This window comes from Bos grunniens, chromosome 22 (genome assembly GCF_055505025.1).
Source record: "Bos grunniens cultivar Pamir isolate PY7600 chromosome 22, Bosgru_T2T1.0, whole genome shotgun sequence".
NCBI classification, from domain to species: Eukaryota; Metazoa; Chordata; class Mammalia; order Artiodactyla; family Bovidae; genus Bos; species Bos grunniens.
Window position 1 is genome coordinate 18,418,654 of NC_141186.1, and position 17,172 is coordinate 18,435,825.

General features: G+C 42.6%; 1 protein-coding gene across 28 annotated transcripts in view; it reads left to right on the forward strand.

Moving 5' to 3' along the window:
• LOC147348186 (uncharacterized) overlaps positions 1-17,172 on the forward strand; it is a 732,824-nt gene that overhangs the window by 179,493 nt on the left and 536,159 nt on the right. For 2 of the 28 annotated variants that reach the window (XR_015151152.1, XR_015151155.1), the window contains exon 2: positions 4,660-4,775. The exons of 25 other annotated variants lie outside the window; for them this stretch is intronic. The gene's annotated coding sequence lies outside the window, so the exon portion shown is untranslated. Of the gene's footprint in view, positions 1-4,659; positions 4,776-6,536; positions 7,170-17,172 lie in introns of those variants that run through there. One more of the 28 variants, XR_015151154.1, reaches the window with a different exon arrangement.

Sequence of the window (17,172 nt, forward strand, 5' to 3'; positions counted from 1 at the left end):
ATGAAGAATAATGGATGTCCAATGCACAATTCAGAGTCTTTCTGAGGGTTGCCCAATTTCACCTAAGTAGATGCTATAGAAATTCTGTGGTACTATTGTAGCTGTATTTTATCATGTTCACATGACCGATTCTTTTTTATCTCTCATGTCTCACTTTTGATGTCACATCCTCTGAGAAGCCTTCCATGACTACTCTTCCAAAAGTAGCTTCCTCCACTGCTCCTCAGCAGAGGATTAGCACAGCTTTCCTTTTTGTTTTATGCATAATTTATTTCCATTTGAGTATTAGGAACAAAATGATTTTTGCATCTTACAAATGTAAATTTTTTTTTATTGGAATGTAGTCTTTTGAACAATCACCTTTCTTCAGCAGCAGAGATTTCAGCATTTGTAAACTTCTGAGTTCAGTATCCTGTCAGCTAGACCCTGAAGTTAGTGAACATGGTGACTAGCTCTTACACACTTGTATATCTACAATGCCTACTCAGGGTTTCAGTAAATATTTTATTGAATAAGAATAATGTCAAAAAACAATGTCAAGAAGCTTTTCCTGTACACTTTTTGTCTAGTATTTTTTACAGTTTCGGGTTTCATGTTTAAGTCTTTAATCCATTTGAAGGTGATTTTTATATAAGGTGTGAGGTAAGAGGCTAGGCTCATTCTTCTTTGCATGAGGTTCTCCAACACCATGAAGAGATTATCCTCTCCTTGTTGTGTGTTCTTGACACATTGGTCAGAGATTAGTTGACCTCAGATGCATGGGTTTATTTATGGGCTCTCTGTTACATTCCAACCCACTTCAGTACTCTTGCCTGGAAAACCTCATGGACGGAGGAGCCTGGTAGGCTACAGTCCCTGGGGTTGCGAAGAGTCAGACATGACTGAGCGACTTCACTTTCACATTTCACTTTCATGCATTGGAGAAGGAAATGGCAACCCACTCCAGTGTTCTTGCCTGGAGAATCCCAGGGACGGAGGAGCCTGGTGGGCTGCCATCTATGGGGTCGCACAGAGTCGGACACGACTGAAGTGATTTAGCAGCTGTTACATTCCACTGGTCTGTATGTCTGCATTTATGCCATTCCCATACTGTTTAGAGTACTACAGCTTTTAGTATATTTTGAAATAAGAAAGTGTGATAATGCCTTCAGCTTTTTTCTTAATGCTCAAGATTGCTTTGTCTAATTTGTGTGTGTGTGTGTGTGTGTGTGTGTGTGTGTGTGTGGTTCCCTATGAATTTGAGGATTTCCTATGTTTGTAAAAAATGCCTTTGGTGTTTTTACAAGGATCACATCAAATCTGGAGTTGGCTTTGAGTACTCCAAAAATATTCCTCCAGTTCACGAACATGGAATGTCTTTTCATTTGCCTGTGTCTCCTTTAGTTTCCTTCGTTAGTGTTGTGTTCAGTGTACAGTAGAAGCACACTGCACTGAAGAAGTACTACTCCTGTTGTTCCCTATCACAGTATTTCTCTGATCATGATTTACCTGCTCCATCTAACCTCTCTCCTGATTTCAAATTCTTTGCAACATAGAGGCAATTAAAAATGATTTTGCATCGCAAATTTAATATTGCCAACCATTACCTTAAAGGGACTTGAAATTCAGATTAAAAAGGGATACAATTTCTACCCCTTTAAAATTATATTTTTACTATATTTAAAGAGATGATTTTGCAGAACATTTTAATTTTTTCTTACTTTTCAGATCAGATCAGATCAGTCGCTCAGTCGTGTCCGACTCTTTGCGACCCCATGAATCGCAGCACGCCAGGCCTCCCTGTCCATCACCAACTCCCGGAGTTCACTGAGACTCACGTCCATCGAGTCAGTGATGCCATCCAGCCATCTCATCCTCTGTCGTCCCCTTCTCCTCCTGCCCCCAATCCCTCCCAGCATCAGAGCCTTTTCCAATGAGTCAACTTGTTGGGGGCCGGCGTGAGGCACTCCGCCCATGGCAAAGGTCATGAGGAAGGAGGCTTGACATAGGCAAAGGTGGGATCGAGCCTCAAGAGTCCCCCTGGAAATCCTCAAGCATCTACCCCCATAACCAGAGCCTCCCTACTTTGCTACTTTGTGCTCTCACCTACACCTCTGACTTTACGGGGGGCTGGCCCCCACAACCTCTTTCGGAGAAGGAGTTAACTTAGAGCTCCAGTTAATAAAAACTCCTGGGCGTAACAAGAGTGTTTTAACCTACAAACTCCTCTGAAGGTTCTCTAGCTTGCCTGACAGGCTTGTCTGGCCACATGTGATTGCTCACAGCCTCCCAACCATGAGAGGCATGAGATGCTTTAAATCTTCTAAAAACAGGTTCTTTAGAGAAGTTAGAAAACCATTAGTATAAGTATAGTGGGCTGATTAGAAATTGTATTGGTGAAGGGTTTTTTATTTGTTGAGCCAATGTTTGTTGCTAAGTCTCCACATCCCCTGCCCTTACACACATTAATGAATATATAGAAGAAATAAGTATTAACCTTTGATATAAATCACATTAGACCTTAGGCTAAATAAGTTCTTTCCTTAACTAAAACCCACTACACCCTCACCCTATAGGAATGTAACTTTATTTGGGTGGCGTCTGTTTTAAGAATAATCACCCCTGGAGAAATAAGTGTCCTGGTTGACTGACTGCTGTCACAAGGAGAGGGTCATAAATTGTCAGCAGGCCCCCTGGCCAGAAGATGATGTAACACCCCTAAGACCTCTGTATACATTTGTATGAAGCACCTGACTTTGATAAAAGTCAGGACTGCTGACCCCGTGTGACTTTTGCATAACATCTCAGTGTATAAAAGTAGACCATGGAAAATAAAGAATTGGGATCAGTTCCTCGGAAGACTGGTCTCCCCATGTCTCTCTCTCTCTCAAACTCTGGCTGAGTCTCCATCTGTAGCGCGGAACCCGCCATGCTTACTAATTATGCCTGGGCTTCTAAGATCCGACCGGGGAGGCCTCAGTGTCTCCTCTCCTTCCGGGAGAACGGAAGGATGCCTGTGGCCTACGTAAGTGGTGCAAGCTTCTTGTCTTGAAGTTTTATTGGTTTCCCACATAAACCAAGCTACTCGGCCTCTTTTCTCCACTGAATTTTCCTACTGAGCTATCCTCATTCTATTACTCTTTATATCTCTAATTAATATCTAATTGAAGCTATTGTATCTTGATCCTCGCCGACGCCGTGCCCACTTCGAACTTCCTGGATCAGCCGGGGCTGGACCTCGGCAGGTCCACATGAGGTGGCCAAAGTACTGGAGTTTCAGCTTTAGCATCATTCCAGGGCTGATCTCCTTCAGAATGGACTGGTTGGATCTCTTTGCAGTCCAAGGGACTCTCAAGAGTCTTCTCCAACACCACAGTTCAAAAGCATCAATTCTTCGGCTCTCAGCTTTCTTCACAGCTTTCTCTCACATCCGTACATGACCACAGAGAAAACCATAGCCTTGACTAGACGAACCTTTGTTGGCAAAGTAATGTCTCTGCTTTTGAATATGCTATCTAGGTTGGTCATAACTTTCCTTCCAAGGAGTAAGCGTCTTTTAATTTCATGGCTGCAGTCACCATCTGTAGTGATTTTGGAGCCCGGAAAAATAAAGTCTGACACTGTTTCCACTGTTACCCCATCTATTTCCCATGAAGTGGTGGGACTGGATGCCATGATCTTCGTTTTCTGAATGTCGAGCTTTAAGCCAACTTTTTCACTCTTCACTTTCACTTTCATCAAGAGGCTTTTGAGTTCCTCTTCACTTTCTGCCATAAGGGTGGTGTCATCTGCATATCTGAGGTTATTTATATTTCTCCTGGCAATCTTGATTCCAGCTTGTGTTTCTTCCAGTCCAGCGTTTCTCATGATGCACTCTGCATAAAAGTTAAATAAACAGGGTGACAATATACAGCCTTGATGTACTCCTTTTCCTATTTGGAACCAGGAGTTCCAATAGTTTCCTATTTCTTACTTTTACTGAGCCCCATTTAGTCGTTTTTTCATACCTTCTGAAGTTCTTTGACTTTGCACATTGTCCATGATTGAGATGATAAAGAACAGTCTCCCCCACCACCAAGAAAAGGACTTGTATTTGGACTGTCTCCAAACCTGACCATCATGTTTGGCATGTGGCTTCTGAAATGGAAAGGGACATATCACAAAATAATTAGTGTATTATCTTCCTGAAATTTCCTGTCTTTTATTTGGGAGGAATAAACAAATTGAGTGACATGAATTCCAAAGTGCTCATCGTGTGATATGATCTTAAATTATTCTAACCCTCACTGCTCGAGAGAGAGAATGTATTATTTTACCTCAGAAAGAGGGAACTAATTGGGAGTCTCAATCCTTGCAGGAAATGAAGCAATTAAGAAATCATACAAAGAAAAATATGATGCCAGATAGATGAACAGCAGTGGTATCCAGACCACCATTACTTAGGTACTTCTTACTAAGAAGAAACTGGTCACATGCACATCAGCTACCTACAGAAATGTGGGATTCAGCCCTGCCAGGAACTGAAAGCATATGCATTATTCTGATCTTAAACATTTCATCCAGGGGTTTCTTCAGGCTTTTGAAAAAATGCATGCAATGACTTTCTATTCCTAGAAATGTTGGCTGTCACAAAAGATTTAGTTTAATTTTAATTTTTTTAATCTTTTCACTTGTCCACAGAGTCCTTAAGATGTTTGGGCCTTGAAGGATGGGTAGGAACTTGCCAATTAGATGATGGGAGCAAGGACCCGTGACAGTTGACCTACGAGGCAAAGTGTGCTCAGTAGCACCTGGAGGTAAAGCTGGTGGGGTCTTGGATGCCGGCTAACCATGCCTACGCACTGTGCTTTAGGCAGGAAGGAGGGGTTACAGACTCTAAGGAGGAAAGATGCAGTCTGGTCATTTATAAGGGTCCCTTGGGTAGCAGGGTGTAGAAAGAATAAGCCCACGAGAGACTTGAGGCAAGAGAATGTTGGGAGACCATAGCAGAAAAGAGGTGAAAAGATCGCGACAAGGGGCTTTGGGACAGAGATTCAAAGCACAAGACTTAGTGGTGGGTTTCCTATGGAGAGTGAGTGAGTGTGCATGTGTGTGAGTGAAGGAAGGCGTGATGGAAGAGGAGTAAAGAAGAGGAGAAAGGAGATGGAGGGAGGAAAGGGTAGAGGAAGGGGAGAGAGGGACGACCTTTGACCTTGTGTTTATCTGAACACACATTAGACAAAAAACTGCTAGATGATGGAAAGACATTTTATTTTACTCATTCGTACACTTTTTCTTTCATATTTCTTTTGAAGAGTCTGTTGAATTAGATCAAAATGTGCGATGACTGTTGGCTCCTCCTTGTGGCATCCTTTTTTTGACGTCTCACCTTTCCCTTTGCCTCTGGCTTTTGAGTCCTGGTGGCTCAGCTGGTAAAGAATCTGCCTGCAATGTGGGAGACCTGGGTTCGATCCCTGGGTTGGGAAGATCTCCTGGAGAAGGAAATGGCAATCCACTCCAGTATTCTTGCTTGGAAAATCCCATGGATGGAGGAGCATGGTAGGCTACAGTCCATGGGATCGCAAAGAGTCAGACACAACTGAGTGACTTCACTTCTTTGAGTCCTGTGAGTCATTGTTTCATAAACAGAGGTTTATGGTGAGCTTACTCTGCATCAGGTGCTGTTCTGGAGGCTGGGGATGTAACAATGAACAAAACAAGTTAAATTCCTGGCCTCATGGGATGGTTTCTCCTTGGCTATTTTTTTGGAAACTTACATTAATTTATTTTTGCATAAAAGTCTTCTTTTGAGCTTCTCTGACCTAGCTCTGTTTGTCTTGAAAGGGCAAGAGTAGTCACTCAGTCGTGTCCAACTCCTTGCAACCCATGGCCTGTAGCCATGAGGCTCCTCTGTCCATGGGATTTTTCAGGCAAGAATAGTGGAGTGGGTTGCCATGCCCTCCTCCAGGGGATGTTCCCAACCCAGGGGTTGAAGCCGGGTCTCCCACACTGCAGGCAGATTCTTTACCATCCCAACCTAAGTCCTAAGTTTTCAAAAGAATTTCAGAGGAGGAGCTGAGCTAGGACCCAGAGATTGGTTGTTCTAAATGTTGGAGGATCACTGAGGTTGGCAGAAGGTGGGAGGAGAAAGGGTATGTGTCAAGGTGTCAGGGTGGGGGGTATGTCTCTTAATAAACTGATTTCTGCATTGTTTTTCTGTTTGGAGATCAAAAATGTGGTAAACAAAATGTTCCACATAAAATAAAGAACTCCTCAACTGAGTACAGTCAGTCCACAGAATCATGAGAAATAATAAATTGTTTTTGAAGCAATTAGTTTTGGAGCCATTACCCAGAAAGAAATAACTGATACAGTACCCAAAGTTACCCGGAAAGTGATGGAATGAAACTTCAAATGCCTTACTCCAAAAGCCTTTCTCTATACTATACCATCTCACTGATAAAATCTTGTGACTGAAAGAAACACAGAAAGTCAAACAAACAGAAAACCTAGAAACAGACACGAAAGTTATTTTTAACAATTTAACTAAAGTTACATTCTAGCTTTTTTTCCCACAGAATAAGAAGATACTAGGATTCCCTGGTGGCTCAGATGGTAAAGAGTCTGCCTGCAATTCAGGAGACCCATGTTTGATCCCTGGGTCCGGAAGAACCCCTGGAGAAGGAAATGGCAACCCACTCCAGTATTCTTGCCTGGAAAATCCCATGGATGGAGGAACATGGTAGGCTATATAGTCCATGGGGTCACAAAAATTTGGACATGAATGACCAACTTCACTTTCTTTCCAAGACACTAACTGATTTATGTTTTCTAATAGTTCCATGCCTTTTTGATTAGTCTTTAGCTTTCTAGGACAATCAAATTAAAGAAGTATTATGCTGCCATTTTCTAAACCTACTTTTCATTCAGTGTAAATCCTTTAAAATGCGTGTAAAAACATTAGTAACATCAAGCAAACACAGTCAGCAAGAACAAGACCGGGAGCTGACTGCAGCTCAGATCATGAACTCCTTATTGCCAAATTCAGACTTAAGTTGAAGAAAGTAGGGAAAACCACTAGACTGTTCAGATATGACCTAAACCAAATCCTTTATGATTATGCAGTGTGGACACTTTGTAAATATGAAGGAAGCAAAGTGTGAAGACCTGAGGTGCCCTCTGAGGTCCCTGACACATGATGAGTTTAGAGAACATTTTTCTGTTTTCCTTGGTGTTCCTCTGCAAGTTCCATCTCATGTCTTGTTTTAATGAGGACATCCCTTATGCCTAAACAAAACCCCTATTGCCAGAACCCAAGCCTGCTACCTCCATGGCTGTTCTCTGCCAGGTTTCCCATAGGAGGGGGTGAAAAGGAGCCTCTACATGCTGTGGGCTCCAGGAACTGTCAGTTACCTGCAGGGGGCATCCTTGCTTCTGTGATTGACAGCCCTGGGTTGTACAAGTGATGGATGGAGACCATCACTCTCCCCTCCCTCTCCTGTACCTCCAGATTGTGCCAGTATGAAGTGTGCGCTAACCAGGCAGCTGGATTTGTTTTGGCTCGTGGCAGTTCCATACACTTTTGCTGGTGCCATGCTGGCCACTGACTTAGGTGAATAAAGCGGCATCCAATCACTGGGTTAGTCAAAGACAGACAATTGTATTGCTGTATGGTGAGTATTACACTAGACATGTGTGTAAGTTGCAATGCAAAGGTGGAAGGAAGGGTCCTGAGTCCTAAGGGAGGTGCAAAGCGGGATCTAGCAAGGAGAATGGCATTTGAATTCAGGAATTTAAGGATGAGTCAGTTTGACAGTGATCCATGGGAAGGTATTAGTCCAGATCCAGAGAACATGCACAGATACTGAGAGGTGCCTGACATCTAAGACTCTCTATTAGTTTTGGAACTAGTGCAGCATCTCCACATGGTTGGGGCTCATAAGGGAGAGTTTGAAGTATAGATATGAATGCTATGCTGTGGAGTACTGGGAAATCAGAGGTTTTTAAGCAGGTGACAATAAATCCAGATTTTAGAAACACCCCTCCAGTAGGAACGTGGAGGACAGTGATAGGAGATGGAAAATCAGAGGCGAGGAGCCCAACTGTGAGATCATTGCTCCTCTGTCCATGGAATTCTCCAGGCAAAAATACTGGAGTGGGTTGCCATTTCCTCCTCCAGAGGATCTTCCTGACCCAGGGATCGAACCCATGTCTCCTGTGTCTCCTGCATTGGCAGGTGGATTCTTTACCCCTGAGTCACTGGGGAAGCCACCCTCCCTTTTACCAGTCATAAACACAGGTGAGCGATGATGCGGACCTGGGCTTGGGCCGTATTCCCAGTCTGAACCTCTTTCCTGAATTCTGGCCTCTTCTATCAGACTGCCTATTTGATGTCTCTGCTCAAATGTCTAATAAGCTCAAACTCACCATGTCCAAGACAGAACTATGGGTCTGCCCTTCTGCAAGTCTGCTCCCTTCATAACCTACCCCATTTCCATTGATGAGAGCTCCATTCTGTCAGTTGTTAAAAAAACTTGGAGTTGATTTTGTGATTTATACCCTCCACTTATTGTTTAGTTGCTAAGTTGTGTCCAAATCTTACACGACCCCACGGATTATAGCCTACCAGGCTCCTCTGTCCATGGAATTCTCCAGGCAAAAATACTGGAATGGGTGGCCATTTCCTCCTTCAGGGGATCTTTCTGACCCAGGGATCGAACCCATGTCTCCTGCATTGGCAGGTGGATTGTTTACCCCTGAGTCACTGGGGAAGCCACCCTCCCTTTTACCAGTCATAAAATCCCATCATCTTTCCCTTCCTCATTGTCTCTACTGCTACCATCCAGGTCTAAATCCCCATAATATTTTCCCTGGATTGCTGCAATAATGTCTTCCTGCTTAAGTCTTTGCTCTTTCAAATCCTTGCTCAGACTTCATCTTCTTAGAGACATCTACCCTGCCCACCATATCTAACAGTATATAGCATGCTGCATAATTGTTTTTTTGTTGTTTATCGACCCTTTCTATACTCAAAGGTAGCTCTACAGGGTGGGGTTCATGGTCTATTTGCTCACTAGAAAAGAGCCTGGCACAAAATAGGAACTGAGCAAATATTAGATGAATGAATGAATGAGTGGGAAGTCTGCTGTAAAGAACGGAAGATGTACATTAGCAGGATAGAAATGAGAGCTCTTGGCATCATACTGCCTTGAGGGTGGAGAGAGGAAAACAGTAAAGAGTGGTTCTGGGTTTCTTAACTTGGACTGATTCATTTACCTAATGAGGGGAAGACATGAGGAAAAAAAATATCTGGGAGAACTTAATGAATTTACTTGAGTCTGAATGTTTGTGAGATAGCCAAGTTCAGTTACTCAGGACATGGGTTTTGCTAAACAGAGAGGTCAGGCTGGAATTAAAGTTTTTGTAGGCATCACCGATGGGGGTGGTTGAGATTCCCTAGGGAGAGGGAACCAAATGAAAGAGGAGAAGTAGGTGGAAAGATGCTAGGAGACATACTCCTTTATTTAGAGGACACACCCCGAGTAAGCCAGCAAGTACTATTCGGCATTCTTTGGCACAAGTTTGGTCTCCTTGGCATAGTTGGACACCGGTTTGGAAGCTGAAGAGAGAGGCAGATGTATGAAGGGGCAAAGAGTGAGATGGCCAGAGCACCTTTTGTCACACAGTCTTGGGTGAGTCTCTGTAATGTTGGGATTGCTTCCTAAGCCCCTGTGTCCTCCAACCATCCCTGCCCCTACTTCCTGAATCCTATCCTTAGCGTCCATTCCAAGTTGGGGTTATTCTCACATCAAGGTGGCAGACAGCAGAGCCCTGGCTTAGAGCATTAAAAGCTCCAGCAATTGTTTTCTTCACTGAGTTGTCAGAAGGGCAATCCTGCCTACATCCTATGCCTCTCACATTCCATGATGCATTTGAGACAATTTGCTACAAGGCTTCAGATTCCAATTTTGCAGAACAGTCAGAGATCACTTAACTGCATTTTGCCTGTTTACGAGAGCTGATGATGCCTGCTTCACCAAATGACTCGAAGGAAATTCAAACAAAAAGCCATTTTCTTTTCTTTGCTGTTTTTCTTTTTCAGAAACTTCTCAGGGAAAGGCGACAAATGTATATGCAAGAATCTCTACGAGCCTTTAGCTGGTTAGAAGGATGGGGAGTTGGGGCTTGGCACTGAATAGTCAGCAGTGCTGAAAGTCAAGGACCCTGATAAATGACAGCATCTGAATCTTAATGCCATCCTTTGGCAGGCAGCTATTGTTAAACTGGTCATGCCCACTCCAATCTGGAAGGATCTTTTGAAACAGCTATTTTAAAAAAGGAACTTTCATATGAAAGTGCAAAGAGTATATGGGGTGTGTTTCTTTTCCATAAAGAGAGGGTTTTCTCCATTTGATAGCTATTACTTTCCGGGCAGGTCCTCCAAACCTATCTGGGCTAAATAAGCCACGTCTTTGGGTCTTCCTCTTCTCAAATGTCTCCTTTAGGCACTTGGGCTGTCGAGGTGCCCTCTGTCTTCCCATAAATACAGCTGCTACAAATGGACAGTGTCATGTACATGGGATCTGTCTCATGATGGTATTCGTGACAATGCTGATCTTTGTGTGGGTGTTAGTGGATGTTTGTTGTATAGTACTGCAATAATGTTGATTAACAAAGCACTGCAAACGCAAGTGACTTAAGATAACAGTCATGTCAACTTAACAAAGTGGATAACCTCAAAGTTGAGAGTCATCTTTTATTCAGTGAACATAGTGTTTAAGCCCCAGGAGACAGTTCTCAGATACTCCTGAGGCATTGTTCTGAAGAGGTAAGGGAGGAACCAAGATATATAAGAGTTAAAAAAAAAAAAAAAAAAAAACACAGGAAAATCAAAAGATGACTGCAAATTAAAGAAAACTCTAGACAACGTAAGTTAATGAACTTAGGTCTTTTCTGGTTGGGAAGATACAAGAGTCCAGGCTTACTGATAGCATTCCTTTGATATGTACCTCAGTTGTCTAGGTCCAATCTCCTGTTCTTTTCCATCCTGAATTCCCTCAGGGTGTACCTTGGTTGGGGGTGTGACTAACAGTGGCTTATGACCTGACGGCTGTAACATCCTTTCTTTACTGATCTGGCAGGTGTCATTCTTGGCCCACAGGTGTTGATTCTTGCTTACCTATCATGGGTTGCCTGATGTTTGACTGTCCTAGGCTGGGCTCCTGGGAGACTCTGCTTCAGGTGCAGCTCAAGCTGGGCTCTGTTTCTTACCAGGGTTGTTCCACATGTATTCATTCCAGATCCCAGATTCTACAGAGTAGCAGTTTCCTCAGGAAGAGTAGCAGTTTCCTCAGGAAGAGTGGCAGTTCTTTTCACGATAATGAAAGTGTAAGAAGATAAGCAAATGGCACTGTCTTGACTGCATCAGATCTGCCTGCATCCTATTGGATGAAGCAAGTGTTTGATATGTGGCCACGACCTGAAATCAAAGGATGGGGAGGAATTATATGCCATCATGAGAAACAGTGAATCATTTTGGCAAGCCTAATATCACTCAAGCAGGTACATGTATTTCTTGTGTGGGAGAGGAATAGGGAATGAATAATGGTCAGACAGCATTCTGTTCTCCCACAACCACCTACATTCCTGGGCCATGTGCAAGGTCTCCATTTATTCTTACACGGTCAACTAAGGCTCTTTGCATCCCTACCATGTGTCGGGCACTGTGCTAAGCATCAAGGTTATATTAATGAAGACATAGAGGGAATTTGATCCTGGGATCCTGCTAGGAGAGCTTGCAGAGGCCTGATCTGATTGGGGAGAAAGATTTGATCTTGAGCTTTGGAAAGTAAGCTTAAATCTTGGAGATCCAGCATTCTAGGGGGGGTAAATACAATTGATATTTCCCATTTTCCAGAGACTAAGTTCTTTCTGCTAGCCTCTTCTTTCTAAGAGACACCAGGTAATATTTTCCTGGTCTAGAGGAAATATGTGTGTCTGGGAGACACATGTAATTCAGAAAAAGCTTAGCATAAGTGAGTCAGGGAGATCGGCTGTACTAGATAAGGATTTCTAAAACCAGAGTCTTGTCGGATCCAGGCACCTGCTGCCAGGATCCTGAGGTCTCCAGAGAGGTGGCTGCTCTCTCAGAGATATCTAGGACTTGATTGGCTTCAATCCAGTGGTATGTGACCTGAACAGAAGCTTCCAGAACTCATGGAAACAGTAGACACGTGGTTAGATGGTAGCAAGGCAAAGCCTTGTGTCAGTATTTTCTGCAGTTGTGGCTGGTTAATACCTGCATGATTTTTCTCTGACTATGACTGATGCTCACAGGTGTCTTTGAATTGGTTCAGTACATGTTTTGATTGCATTTCACAAAAAGATACCTAGACAAATGTTTTGTCCACTTGCATCAGTGGGGCACCAAGTTCACAGACCTTTTTAAAGGAGAAAAGCTCTCCTAGAGAATCAAGATTGGAAAACAAAGTAATGAATGAGCTGGAAAGGAAGCTTTTATTAAGTCTCTCAGTGAAGGATTGAGTAAAGCTTGGTGAATATCCCAGGATGGCACAAGTCATCAACAAAAATATAGTACCCAAGCATGACTGAAGCAGCATTGGTTCTTGCTGATCTGAATAGTACTGATTAGACAGTCAACTAATTTTCAGTTTCACTGGATTTGGCCCTAGAATTTTCAGTATTAGCAGCTAACTTTTTTGAACCCTTGATGTCTCTTATGTTTGAATCCACAGATAAAATGAATAAGAGGAACATAGCTTGATCACGTCATAATCCATTAATGCCATTTATCAGCCACTGCAGTGGAATAAAAGCTTTCTCACCATGATAGTGACTTTTAGAGCGATGCCTGTTCAGTTTTCTCCTTAAGGAGTTTTTTGAAGCACATATTCAGTAGCCATTTCTGAAATTGACCGTCTAAGGTTTCTGTAGAGCTGGGGTCAGCAAGCAACAGCCTGAGAGCTGACTCTGTCCTGCCAACCTGTTGCTGTAAACAAAATTTTGCTGCACCACAGTTCTGCTCCTTCATTCACATACTGTCCATGGCTGTTTCACAGCAGAGTTGAGTAGTTGCTATAGAGGGTTTATAGCCCACAGAGCCTGGGATATTTACTGTCTGGCCGTTTACAGAAAAAGCTTTGCGACTCCTACTGTACAGAGTAGACTGGGCTGAATGGTGTGCATGTACACTGCGGGGCAGGGCAGGAACTCCTCTTGTTGTGATAGGACCCTTTCTGGAGTCTGAGTCTGGAGACCCAGGTGTGGATGGGGCTTCATGGACTCAAGGAGGTCACTAGGACTCATTCTCAAACTCTTGGCTCTGCTTTATTCTTCTTTTTTAAAAAATACATTTAAAATGTATTTATTTGGCTGCACCAGGTCTTAGTTGTGGCATGCGAACTCTTAGTTGTTGCACGTGGGATCTAGTTCCTGGACCAGGGATCAAACCCAGGCCTCCTATATTGGGAGCACAGAGTCTTCGCCATTGGACCATGAGGGAAGTCCCTGTATCCTTTATTCTCAGGGAGTCTTTCTTTAAGTGATATAAAAGATAGCCAGCAGTAGATCTGGGCTTATACAGTGCTCAGTTTTTATACCTGCTGTTGGACAGAAATTCTTTCTCCCAGCATCTGTTGTAACCCACATCCCAATTCCACAGGACTTTGATTGGGCTGGGTGCTCAATCTGGACCTGTGTATAAGCTCAGGTGGACAGAAAACTGTACGGAGTGATCATTTGTGTTTTAGACCCAACTTCTACTCACAGAATGGGAAAACAAGGGACATGCATTTGCAGCCCTAACACAGCTGGGAAAAGAGGGATATCCCACAGGAATCAAAGGGAAACAAAGAATTGATGGAAAATTTGGAGATAGCCTAGAACCTAAGAATTCTTGAGAGGCTTATATTTGTCATATTTTCCCTCACACTGTGATTTCTTCCAGCTGCTGAATTTTCTACCTCTGCAACCTGTTTTGCACCTCTCATCCCTCATCTTCTTCAGTGACTCCTTGGTCTGTGTTGCTCAGACTGTCTGCCCTTTCATTACCTCCAGGTTCAATTAAAGAAGGCTTTTGTGTGGTGCAGACTTTACCATAGGCATGCAGTATTTGAGGGTAAAAATAACTCAGTACAATACAGTGGAGACAACTTACAATTTAATATCACTTATTATTCCCAAGAAAACTTAACCAGTCCTCACCATAGTAAGAATTTTCTAACCCTGTAACCCTGTACTCCTCTAATGCCCCAGCTTTCCAAATATTCTTGGTCAGTTCTTCCTCTGAATACTGTTCTTCTCACTGAACTCCAGACTCTAGCATCTCAAAGTTTACTACATATTTTGCTCAGAAGGGTTTTACTTTGTCTATCCTGCCTCAAGATAGTCTCCAGAACAATTTATAGCCCACGTATTTGTTTAGTAACTGTGAGAAGCAGAATGCATCCTTTCAAGGTCATTGACCTTATGGTACTAACAAGTGTGCCATTGTCACAGTGGTTGTAGAGGTAAGGGGGTGGTGGGGAGGAAGGGGACTGCGGAGAATTTTACTTGCTTTTTACATGCATATTATTCTTTACATTTAGAAATTACAGTCTACATAAATGGTTTTTTGTAAAGAAAGCTTGACTACATTATCAGTAAAAAGTGTATAAGGCTCATGTGGCCAAAACCAGAGCCTTTTTTTTGGGCAATGAGAATATGTCTTAGGCAGTCACAGGTCCAAGAAGGTGAAGATCTGAATCTAAATCACCATCTAGAGAAGTGTAAGAGGAACACATTCCAGATCAACTAAAGCCAGGGATCCTGCAGAAGAAGAAAAATATTTGTTGCTTTAAGCTATGGAACTTTCATGGATGCTCATCACACAGTATTGCAGTAGTAGCTGACTGATACATTGAAGCTGAGGGTCAAAGCCAGTCTGCCCACAGCCCTTGCTTTTTGCTGTTCCAAGACACTTACGTTTGTCTTAGCATATTGATGTCTTTTTTCTCTTCCTTCTACTAGACCATAAGTTCCTAAAGGACAGAAAACTCATTCCTGCCATCTCCCTCTCTCCCCCACCCAACCCATTCCTGCCATCTCCCTCTCTCCCCCACCCAACCCCAGCATAAATCTCTGTACCTTATTGCTGTTTGAGACAGGTTTTGGATAAACGGTGAATTTGAGCCTCATGGTGGTGATAGCCTCAGATTGAAACTATGTCCTAATTACCTGCTGGTAAATAAAATCACTGATTTCAGGGAGAACCAGATGAAATTTAGAAATGGATTGGCACAAACTCATTTCCCTGATAATGACAGAGTTTAGACCTGGCAGCAGATAGTGAGGGGGAACACAGTAATGTTCATGTAACATTAATGGTCTCACTATTATTTCACCTAAGTGCATGGTGAAGGGTATTTTGGGATTCATCTGAAAGGATTTGTGATTAGAGTAAGTGACTATATAAAAATGAAAATAGTTTACAGATAGTGTTCTCTGCTTTCCCCAAGAAAACCATTCTGTCTACTGAGAAAATCGGGGAGTGTTCTTTTCTGTTATTTAAATAAGTCCTTTCATTTCCTGGTTTTAGTCAAATAGATTTCCTTAAAATGGCCAAAAGCGTGACATACTGGTATGTAACATGCTGTCACACCTGGTTTTATGGTTTCTGATAGGACTTAACTGTTCTAACAAAAATGCATATCAAACTATAAAAAATGGAAAGAAAATACAAAGGAACAGTGGTGCTTGGCTTGTTCTTGGAGTGACAAAGTTCTGAGCAAATCAAGGCAAAAATATCACAGGTCAAAGATACATGGGGTGAGTGCTAAAAAAAAATCCACTTACCCAGAACATGGTGTGCTGATTCTTAGTTTGATCCTGAAATAACTGGCTGTTTTTAGGCAAATGGTAGTAAAAATAGGAAAGGCTATCACAGACAAAAAGGCTCAAAATAGGACTCTGATCATATCTTGTCTTATGATTCCAAGGAGAACAGATACAGAACCCTCCAGTATTTTCAAACCATCTCTGCCTTGGCAAAACTGAGAGACCTAGCAGGACCTCAGAAAAGAGAGAGGATGAGAAAGTTTTAGCATCTAAGTTAAATAGGTGATTAAATGTGTTTTAGTTATGCCTAGGCTTCTTTTGAATGAAAATGTTCACAGGGACTTCCACTTGCAAGAGAATAGGAATGGGGTTTAAAAAATTTCACCATGACCTTTTATGTGATGTAAAGTCCTCTTAACTCCCTCAAAACCTTCAGGGATAGAGTCTGGTTCAAGGTATGAGTTTCTGAGGTAGAGACTGAAGGCATTCAAAATTGCCTGCTAGAGTGTTAGAACATCTCAGTGCTGGTCAGCTGGTCTACCTTTGTGTGGTTCTGCCAGATACTCTATCCAGTGATTTCATGAGAGTTCAGCTTCCGACCTCCGACCTTGCAGAGCCTGAAGTCCACTTCTTTGGCTGACTCATGGGGATGTTAATCACAGGTACTGAGCCATTGAAATATTTCTGCAAATGTCCAGATTTAGATGGGGAATTGGAGCAGTCAAGGATATTTACGTTTGCCTAAACCAACACATATTAAAAATCTCTGATTCATTCACGTCATTCTTTCAACAAATACTGAGTGCCTGCTGAATGCTGGCCACCCAGGAGACCATGCTAGAGGCAGTGAAGTCGTGGTAAACAAAACAGACTGCCCTTGGGAAACTTACATTCTAGGAGACAAGTCATTACATAAGATAATTTCTGATAGTGGGAAGACAGTACAAGTAACTTAAAACAGGATTATAAAAATGAACAGAGGTATGCTACCTGTGATTCTTCACGGTGTTCCAATTCCATTTGTCCCTGAAGAACAGCTCTAACTATTAGGTTTTTCTTTCTTTCTTTTTTTTATTTTGCGGTACCCTGTAGTATGCCGAAACTCAGTTCCCCTGTTATAGCCACACGTTCCAGGAAACAAACTCACTCAGAAGGACAATGCAGATAGTGGAGTGCAGTTTATTACACTGGCGGGCCCAAGGCAGAGTCTCCTCTTAGCCAAGGACCCTGACCAGCATTTGTGAAAATCTTTTGTACCCCATGTGTACATGTCTGAACCCACCACTCCAATTTCCTTGAGACTTACATAAAACAAAGGAAGGGTAAATACAATCACAATAACCCCATCATTCATGTGTTAGGTGTTCAAACAGTTAATAA